Genomic DNA, 10000 nt, shown 5'->3' on the forward strand with positions numbered 1-10000 from the left:
CAGAAAGACCGGGATCAGATAAGACTTGATAAGGTCAACCCTTTCTCTCAGGGTATATTTCAACCCTTTCCAACGGTTGACCATGTACGAAGCTCTTCCCATACACTTCTCCCAATTTAGCTTGGCATAGTCGCCATGATCGAAAGTGATCCCTAAGATTTTAATTTGGGACTGGGCCTTGGGGAAAACATCCGGGAGGACAAAGGCAGGGTCCCCCTTCCCCAACCAAAAAGCTTCACATTTGTTCCTGTTAATCAAAGACCCTGAGGCCTTTGAATAGTCTTCTAACACCTCTGCCACGGTCTCGGCTTCCCTCTCACAGGAGACGATTACCGTGACATCATCAGCGTAGGCAGCAATCTTCATTGCCCTGCCGGGAGACAAGGGTACCCCCGCCAACGCGCCACCATCCAACCTCCTCAAGAGGGGGTCAATAGCGAACGCGTATAGCAGAGGACTTAATGGGCACCCCTGCCTCACCCCCGACAAGACTCCAAAAAACCGCCCAGACCAACCATTCACAAGAGGGAAGCTTACGGCCCCCTTGTATAAGATCTTAAGCCAATTTACAAATTTACCCGGGAGGCCGTACTTCTCAAGGAGCAACCAGAGATACTTGTGGTTGACCCTATCAAAGGCCTTAGACTGATCCAATGCCAGCAAGTACTTACCCCATTCGCAAACCTTACACCGCTCTAGGACCTCCCGGATGCCAAGGACAGCTGAAAAACAGCTTCGGCCCTCAACCGTGCAATGCTGCGAGGGGGACAGTAGCCTTTCTGAAAAGGAAAAAAGGCGATTAAACATAACCTTTGCCAAAATCTTCCTATCTGTATTGAGAAGGGCTATGGGGCGCCAGTTCTCAACCTTAGTCTGATCGAGACCTTTGGACAACAAGATAAGGGCAGAGCATCTCATAGAGGGAGGGAGTAAACCCTCGCCCAGGGAACTATTGAATACCTCTACGAGATGAGGAGCCAAGAGGTCTACAAACTCCTTATAAAACTCAGCTGTTAAGCCGTCAGGCCCTGGAGCCTTCTTTAAATTTAAACTATCAACAGCCTTCCTGACCTCATCCACCGTTATCTCACTGTCCAGCTCATCAAGGGTACCGCTCACATCTCCAATTCCTGGGGTTCCATCTAGAAAAGAAGACATTTCGTATCCGGAAAGTTCTTGCCCCTTTAAGAGAGCAGTATAATAGTTTTTAACAATTTCAAGGATGCCAGTGGCCGAAGTCACCAGCACCCCATCCTCATTCCGCAGGCCATGTACAGACCTGCGCGCAGAAGCTTCCTGGCAATTCTGAAAAGGGTCGGGCGAATGGTATTTCCCGTAGTCCCTTTCCTGAACCAAGGAAGACAATCTGTCATACTGATACTCTCTCATCAAAGCCCGAACTTTGGCAACCTCCCCACCTGGGCCTCCATCAGATACTAGTCTGTCTAATTTTCTCCTCAGAGACTGATAGACGCGTTCTTTATCAACCTGAATCTTATTGGCTAGGCCTCGAAAGAGTTTTACTGCCCTCTTTTTGACCATCTCCCACCATTCCGCTTTAGTGTTACAAAACCCCACTAAAGACTCCTGGGCTTGAAAGAAGTCCAAAAAGGATTGCTTGACAGATTCCTTCCCCAGGAGGGCCGAATTTAGGCGCCAAAGCCCTTTGCCCCTCTGAGCCGCCTGGGAGACATTTAGAAACACCCTCACCAGACAGTGATCAGAGAACTCCACCGGAATCACCTCAGGAGGCGACACCACAGAGCCCTCTTTAACAAAAAACCTATCTATCCTACTTCTACAACTACCCCTGAAAAAGGTGAAACCAGTGTGGTTGGGTCTGTGTCGAATATGCACATCCTCCAACCCTGCTTCCCTAACTATGCTATTCAGGGAGACACTATCATAACCCAACCGGCCGGCTGCTCCTCCCCTATCCATTGGCCTACACACGGTGTTGAAATCACCGCCAAAAACGACCGGCTGGGCTGTAAAAAGAAAAGGCTTAATCCTGTTAAAGAGCTCCTTCCTCGCCCCTTTGGTCTGTGGACCATACACATTTATAAGGCGAAGATTTTGCTCATTCAACAGGACGTCTAAAACCATACATCTCCCCTGCTCTACCTCAACCACCCGTTTGACAGTAACATTGTTGGTCTTAAAAAGGACCGCCACTCCACTATAAGGCTCGGCCGCAAGAGACCAGAAAGAAGGCCCACAGACCCACTGTTTTTTTGCTTGGTGAAGCTCGGGCAAGCGACACAATCTGGTCTCCTGCAAAAACAAAACATCTGCCTCAACTCGGGAGAGAAAAAATATGGCCGTGTCCCTAGCACTTATAGACTTCACACTCGCGACATTAATGGTCGCGAGGCTAATTGGAGGGGTTACTGCCATTTAAAGGGTGTTTAAGACGCAGCAGCTTCCACCCTCCTCTTTGTCCTCCTGTCATCCTCTGAGCACTCCCTTTTTGCCGACATGCCCGAGGGCATACTCTCTGCCAGCTTGGGATCTATCTCCTCAAATTCTGATTCAGAGGAGACAGGCGCACAAGAATCAATGTCGCCTGCTCTCAGGCGAACCATCTCCTCCCGAATCTCATCTTGACCCCCCTCTTCCAACTCCACCCTCTCTCCCCACGACAGGGGCCCAAACCTATTTGACGTATCCACCGCTAAGGCTGCCTCCCTCCTCCTATAAACCTCTTCACTTTTTGAAAGGTCTAAGTCTCCTTTTTTTCCAACCTGAACCCAGTCACCTGGAGGAACTGCCTTTCCCCTCCCCACTTTCCCCTCAGAATTGGACTTGGGCTTGGGCTTTGATTTGGGCTTTGATTTTACCACCTGGGAAGAACCTGAAGGGGGAACAGGCCTGCCTACCACCTTTCCACACTTTACCTCTGACCCAGAGAGCTCAGATCTCGTAAGACCTTGTGGTCTTCCTCTCCCCTGGGACACGGGCCTTCCCCTTTGGACTCCACCTCCACTTCCCCTCTGGGGCGCCTTGGCAGGGTTCCGATCTGGAAAAGAAACTGGGGGAGAAAGAAGGGGCACAGGAACGGACAGAAGGGGTTCAGGTGTAACAAGGAGGGGCGCTGAGGCAGCTGGCTCAGAAACCTTCCCTCCTCCCTCAGACTCTGACTCAGACTCACTGGGCATCTGCGTCTCCTCCACCACCTCAACTGACACATCGATCTCCTCTACCCGAGCATCATCACCTTGAGCACGAAACTCCTCATCAATTTTATGCCATGATGAGGGGCAAGAGCCATATGCATGGCCAAGCTCACCGCACAGGTTACAGCGTATACTCTTGGGACACGTTCTAGCCACGTGGCCTACATCAAGGCACATGGCACACTTGAGCACATCGCAACTTATGCTCAAGTGTCTCGTTGACCCACATTTCCAGCATTCCCTAGGCTGGCCCGGGTACGAGCAGCAGACAAGGTCTCTGCCAATGTAGGCGGAATTAGGGATGTGCTGGGTAACGTGCCCTACCACCTTGAGACGCATTTTCGCCCACCAACCTCCCGTCCAGACTCCCCTGTAACCAAAATCCTTCTCCAATTCCTCCACCACCTTCCCATACCTACTGAGCCATACCTTCAGGTCTGAGGGAGGGATCGATTCGTTTTCCAAAATAATATTCACCTTCACGACTGAAGGCCTGGATACCGGGACTGCCTCAAACCCCGCAAACCCACCGGTCAGCTCCAGCTCTTTAAAGGACGACCAAAACCTGTCCAGCTCCTGGGGCCTGAGAAAACTGATAGAATAATCACGAAAAACGGTGTTGTGCACGAAACAATTTAAATCATCGGCAGTGAAGCCCATATCCAGAATTCTATCCATCACCACCCTCGTGTCTGGTGGCGAACCATCCCCCACCCATCTAAGACGGACCGCATTCCTGCGTTTGCCAGGATCTGCTGGGTAGACCCTGCTTCGCCTTGGGGGACCTCCCTGACCCATACCACCAAATTGGCCTTTCCCTGAGGCACTTGGGCGCACACCTTGACTCCCAGTACTAGTTTTCACAGCCTTTGCATAGTTTAAGGGTGGCGCCTTTTCACTAAGCACAGGGTGCGCCTCCCCCACCGTAGCCACATTCAAAGGAACCCCCCACACACTCTCCTGGGGCGCTGCTTGGGCCACCTTTTCCCCCACCACCAGGGGCACTACTTTGGCCGCCATTCCTGCCACCACTTGACCCTCCACCCGAGCCTTGACCTGGGCCGCAGCTTGAGCCGTATCCTGAGACACAACTGGGGATGTGGCTCTGGAAATAGCTTGGGGCTTAGCTTGGGGCTTAGCTTGGGGCTTAGCTTGGAGCTTAGTACGGGGCTTAGCTTGGGGCTTAGCTTGGGACTCATCTTGGGACTTAGCTTGGGACACGATTTTGGGCTCCACCCCAACCACCTCCACTATTTGTGATGCTACCTGACCCACTACCTGGGCTACATCCTGGGCAGCATTTTGGCCCGCAGCATGGGACATAATTTGGGCTGAGATATTTGGCACCACATGGCCCACTTCCATATGAGACACACCTGCCTCCATGGAAATTTCCACCATATTTCCTGGCACCACAGGGGTTGTAGGCCCTCCCGACCCACACAGGACATCACCCACCACCTCCTTTACAAACACATCCTCCACAATAGCACCTGTATCCATAGGCGAGGCCCCTGGAGAAAGAATATTTACATCAACATTCCCCCCCGCACTTTGATAGTTCTCACCCGCCATATCGTCCAGCATATCACATGATGCGCCACCTTTCGCCTCCGACACAGCGGGCATAACACAGAGTCCATCCGACTCTCGCAGGCCCTCCAGCTTCCTTGCCTGCCGCCCCTCACGCACCAGCGGACCCTCTCCTGAATCTTCCGGGCACTCCTCCTCGCAAGCCCGCCTCTCCTCAGACTCCTGCCGAACCTGCAAAGGAAAAAGAGATTTCGCTCCCGGAGACGCCATCGCGGCGCGGCCTGATGACGTCACTTCCGCCGCATTCTCACTTCCGCCCTTCGCTTTCCCCGAAAACGGCTTCCCCTTCGGCTGCGGCAGAGATGGGAAATCCGCATCGGACGAAGAGGAGAAGACGGAGCATCCATCCCACTCCGGATCCCTGTAACGGGTTCGCCTGACCCCCAGAGGACTTATACGTACGCTGCACGCCGCCATTCCCGCCACGCCCGGATCTTCCACCGCCTCCTGGGACCTCAGCGCTGCACTGTCGCCTTCCGTGTCCCGACGGACAAACTTTAAGCAGGCTGCGGGCTTTTTTTGTTTCTGTTTCTTCTTTTTGCATTTTTCTGCAGGGTCGATCTGGTCCACATCCTCCTGCGTAAAGGCCATCCTGTCCGCCCTGATGTGCGTTGGGGACTCGGCCATGCGGATCTCTCGCAGGATTCCCGGGGTGCCGGACAGACCCGACACAGTAGCGTCTGTGTCCCGCCACTCACCGGACTCAACCGACTCAGTCGACGATAGGAAGATGACGCCATCCACCGCACCACGCCGTTCTCGCAACATGCTGTCTTTGTCTTTTTTTCTCTTTTCTTCCAATAGGGCAAAGCGGTCAGCATGGAGGTAGCGTTCGCGGATCGCCCCAACTCCCTGGCACAGGACTTCCAGCTCATCCACCTTCTCCCTCAGCTCAGCCTCAAGGTCAATGACCTCCCGCTTTTTGCTAGGCCTTGCCTGGCTGGTTAACCGTGAAATAAGCTTCTTCTTTCCTTTAATAAAAGATTTTAATCTTTCAATCTCTTTCCTTTTCTTGTCCAGCATTGTAATGCCCTTGGCCAGGTTCTGGGCAAAACCTAGGTCCCCCGGTTGTAAGTTGGGGACAAAGGCATTACTAGGGGCGCTAGAAACCCCAGGCTCCTTGGGTGATAAAAGGGCCTTAGATGGGGAAAGGGCCTTAGATGGTGAAAGGGCCTCTCCATCCCTGCTAGCATAAGCCTCAGATGAAGGCAAATCCTCACCTGCTTCAGATAGGGCCCCAGGCATGTCCTCAGGGGGCCTCCCCACGCTCTCACCCCGAGGAGGTACCCCCCCTCCTGGGCTACACAGGCTCATAAGCTTCCCTCAGCAAGAAAGACTCTGGAACAACCACGAGCTATCACAAGGTGCAACCTCTCACCGCGGCTGCTTGCACCAGACTTGCCCTCCAATAGATCCTCGTTAAAGGATTTAAAGTGTACTCATTCCAATTACAGGGCCTCGAAAGAGTCCTGTATTGTTATTTTTCGTCACTACCTCCCCGCGTCGGGAGTGGGTAATTTGCGCGCCTGCTGCCTTCCTTGGATGTGGTAGCCGTTTCTCAGGCTCCCTCTCCGGAATCGAACCCTGATTCCCCGTTACCCGTGGTCACCATGGTAGGCGCAGAAAGTACCATCGAAAGTTGATAGGGCAGACATCCGAATGTATCGTCGCCGTCACGGGGACGTGCGATCGGCCCGAGGTTATCTAGAGTCACCAAAGCGGCCGGGGCGCGGGGGCCCCAGATTGGTTTTGGTCTGATAAATGCACGCATCCCTGGGGGTCAGCGCTCGTCGGCATGTATTAGCTCTAGAATTACCACAGTTATCCAAGTAACAGATGGAGCGATCAAAGGAACCATAACTGATTTAATGAGCCATTCGCAGTTTCACTGTACCGGCCGTGCGTACTTACACGTGCATGGCTTAATCTTTGAGACAAGCATATGCTACTGGCAGGATCAACCAGGTAGCCACCTTTCCCGGGCCCGGCGCGGGCGGGCGGGCGCGGGGGCGGCCGGGGGGGGGGCGGCGGGTCGGCGCCCTGAGGCGTCACCCGGGCCCGTCCCCTCGGCGGCGCTCCCGGCGCCCGGGCCCTCCCGTCCGGGCCGGGGGCCCCGCCCGGCCTGCCGCTCCCCCCCCCCGGGGAGGGGGGGGGAGGCGGCGGCCGGGACGGGGCCCGCGGCCTACTCTCCTTTCTTTCCGTCTTTCTCTCTCGCTCTGCGGGTGTCGGGCGAAACGGGGTGCTCGGCCCGGGCCAGGGGAGAGGAGTCCGCGGCCGGGGGAAGCGGGGTCCCCCGGGGCGGGCTCCCCGCCTGTCCGGGCCTTCTTCGGGCGCCTGCCGGGGTCGGACGGTGCGGGGGGAACTCACGGGGGGGGCGCGGGCGCCCCCCGGCCGCCGGGGCGGCCGGGGGGTGGGCCCGGCGGCGGACCGGACCGGGGGGGGTCCGGGGGTCGCGCCCGGGGCGAGGCGGGAGGGAGCCTCCCTGCCCGTGTAGCGGCCGCCCCGCCGGGGGGTCGGCCGGGCAGAGGGCCCTCCCCGCCCGGGCGCGGGTTGCCAGATCGATCGGGCCGGGGAGCGAGACTCGACCGCGGAGCCTTCCCAGACCGGGGACCGAGGCGGGAAACGCCCCGGTCCTTTTTTCGGGCGCCCGTCGCGCCGAGGGCCGGTCTTCCCCTACCTTCCTGCCCGCACATGCCAAAAAAGCGTAGCATGGAGGCGTCGTGCGGGGGGCCCGAGAGGCCGGGCCGCCGGCTCCTCTCCCCGGGCTCCCGGAACTCCGGCCGGGGCGGGCCGGGCGAATCCGTCCTCATCGGGGCCTCCGCGGGAGGGCCCCGGGGCCCCGGGGCCGCCGGGGCCCGGCCCGGCCGAGCAAGTCCCCGCGGGCGCCGCACTTTGCGAAAAAACGGGCGCCAAAGGGCCCGGGGACCTCCGGTGCCGGGGGACGAGCCGGCTCCCCCTGCCCGAGCTCCTGGAACTCCCGGTGGGGCTGCAGGGCAGGGGGGACGAGCCTGCTCCCCCTGCCCGAGCTCCTGGAACTCCCGGTGGGGCTGGGGCCGGCCCCGGGTCCCCTCCGGTGCCGGGGGACGAGCCGGCTCCCCCTGCCCGAGCTCCTGGAACTCCCGGTGGGGCTGCAGGGCAGGGGGACGAGCCTGCTCCCCTTGCCCGAGCTCCTGGAACTCCCGGTGGGGCTGGGGCCGGCCCCGGGTCCCCTCCGGTGCCGGGGGACGAGCCTGCTCCCCCTGCCCGAGCTCCTGGAACTCCCGGTGGGGCTGCAGGGCAGGGGGACGAGCCTGCTCCCCTTGCCCGAGCTCCTGGAACTCCCGGTGGGGCTGGGGCCGGCCCCGGGTCCCCCGCAGGGCAGGGGGACGAGCCTGCTCCCCTTGCCCGAGCTCCTGGAACTCCCGGTGGGGCTGGGGCCGGCCCCGGGTCCCCCGCAGGGCAGGGGGACGAGCCTGCTCCCTCTGCCCGAGCTCCTGGAACTCCCGGTGGGGCTGCAGGGCAGGGGGACGAGCCTGCTCCCCCTGCCCGAGCTCCTGGAACTCCCGGTGGGGCTGGGGCCGGCCCCAGGTCCCCCGCAGGGCAGGGGGACGAGCCTGCTCCCCCTGCCCGAGCTCCTGGAACTCCCAGTCGGGCTGGGGCCGGCCCCGGGTCCCCCCGGCGGGGACTTCCGCGCCAGGGCTCCCGAGAGGCCGCTCCCTACAATCCTGCCGGCACATGCCAAAAAGGCGTAGCATGGCAGCGCCGTGCGGGGGGCCCGAGAGGCCGGGCTGCCGGCTCCTCTCCCCAGGCCCCTGGAACTCCGGCCGGGCCCGGCCGGGCGGATCCGTCCTCATCGGGACTTCCAGGGGGCGCTCCGCGGCGCCTCCCGGTGGCCCGGCTGGGTATTTCTCCCGGTTTTCTTCGCCCCTGGGCAGGGGGACGGGCCTGCTCCCCCTGCCCGAGCTCCTGGAACTCCCGGTGGGGCTGGGGCCGGCCCCAGGTCCCCCGCAGGGCAGGGGGACGAGCCTGCTCCCTCTGCCCGAGCTCCTGGAACTCCCGGTCGGGCTGCAGGGCAGGGGGACGAGCCTGCTCCCTCTGCCCGAGCTCCTGGAACTCCCGGTCGGGCTGGGGCCGTCCCCAGGTCCCCCGCAGGGCAGGGGGACGAGCCTGCTCCCTCTGCCCGAGCTCCTGGAACTCCCGGTCGGGCTGCAGGGCAGGGGGACGAGCCTGCTCCCCCTGCCCGAGCTCCTGGAACTCCCGGTCGGGCTGCAGGGCAGGGGGACGAGCCTGCTCCCTCTGCCCGAGCTCCTGGAACTCCCGGTCGGGCTGGGGCCGTCCCCAGGTCCCCCGCAGGGCAGGGGGACGAGCCTGCTCCCTCTGCCCGAGCTCCTGGAACTCCCGGTCGGGCTGGGGCCGTCCCCAGGTCCCCCGCAGGGCAGGGGGACGAGCCTGCTCCCTCTGCCCGAGCTCCTGGAACTCCCGGTCGGGCTGCAGGGCAGGGGGACGAGCCTGCTCCCCCTGCCCGAGCTCCTGGAACTCCCGGTGGGGCTGGGGCCGGCCCCAGGTCCCCCGCAGGGCAGGGGGACGAGCCTGCTCCCTCTGCCCGAGCTCCTGGAACTCCCGGTCGGGCTGCAGGGCAGGGGGACGAGCCTGCTCCCCCTGCCCGAGCTCCTGGAACTCCCGGTGGGGCTGGGGCCGGCCCCAGGTCCCCCGCAGGGCAGGGGGACGAGCCTGCTCCCCCTGCCCGAGCTCCTGGAACTCCCGGTCGGGCTGGGGCCGGCCCCAGGTCCCCCGGCGGGGACTTCCGGGCCAGGGCTCCCGAGAGGCCGCTCCCTACAATCCTGCCGGCACATGCCAAAAAGGCGTAGCATGGCAGCGTCGTGCGGGGGGCCCGAGAGGCCGGGCTGCCGGCTCCTCTCCCCAGGCCCCTGGAACTCCGGCCGGGCCCGGCCGGGCGGATCCGTCCTCATCGGGACTTCCAGGGGGCGCTCCGCGGCGCCCCCCGGTGGCCCGGCTGGGTATTTCTTCCGGTTTTCTTCGCCCCTCTCGCCCCCTCTTCAGCGGGGGACCCCTGGTCAGCGCCCCGGGCCCCCGGCGGCGCCCCCCGGTGGCCCGGCTGGGGATTTTTTTTTTTTCTTAGGGTTTTTTCCGCCTCTGTCTTGTCTCTACCTCTCCCACCCCTTCCCTCTTGCCCCCTCTTCGCCGGGGGGACCCCGGGAGCCGCCCCCCGGGGCCCCTTAGCGGGCACCCCC

The sequence above is a fragment of the Xenopus laevis genome, chromosome 3L (genome assembly GCF_017654675.1).
Source record: "Xenopus laevis strain J_2021 chromosome 3L, Xenopus_laevis_v10.1, whole genome shotgun sequence".
Taxonomy (NCBI): Eukaryota; Metazoa; Chordata; class Amphibia; order Anura; family Pipidae; genus Xenopus; species Xenopus laevis.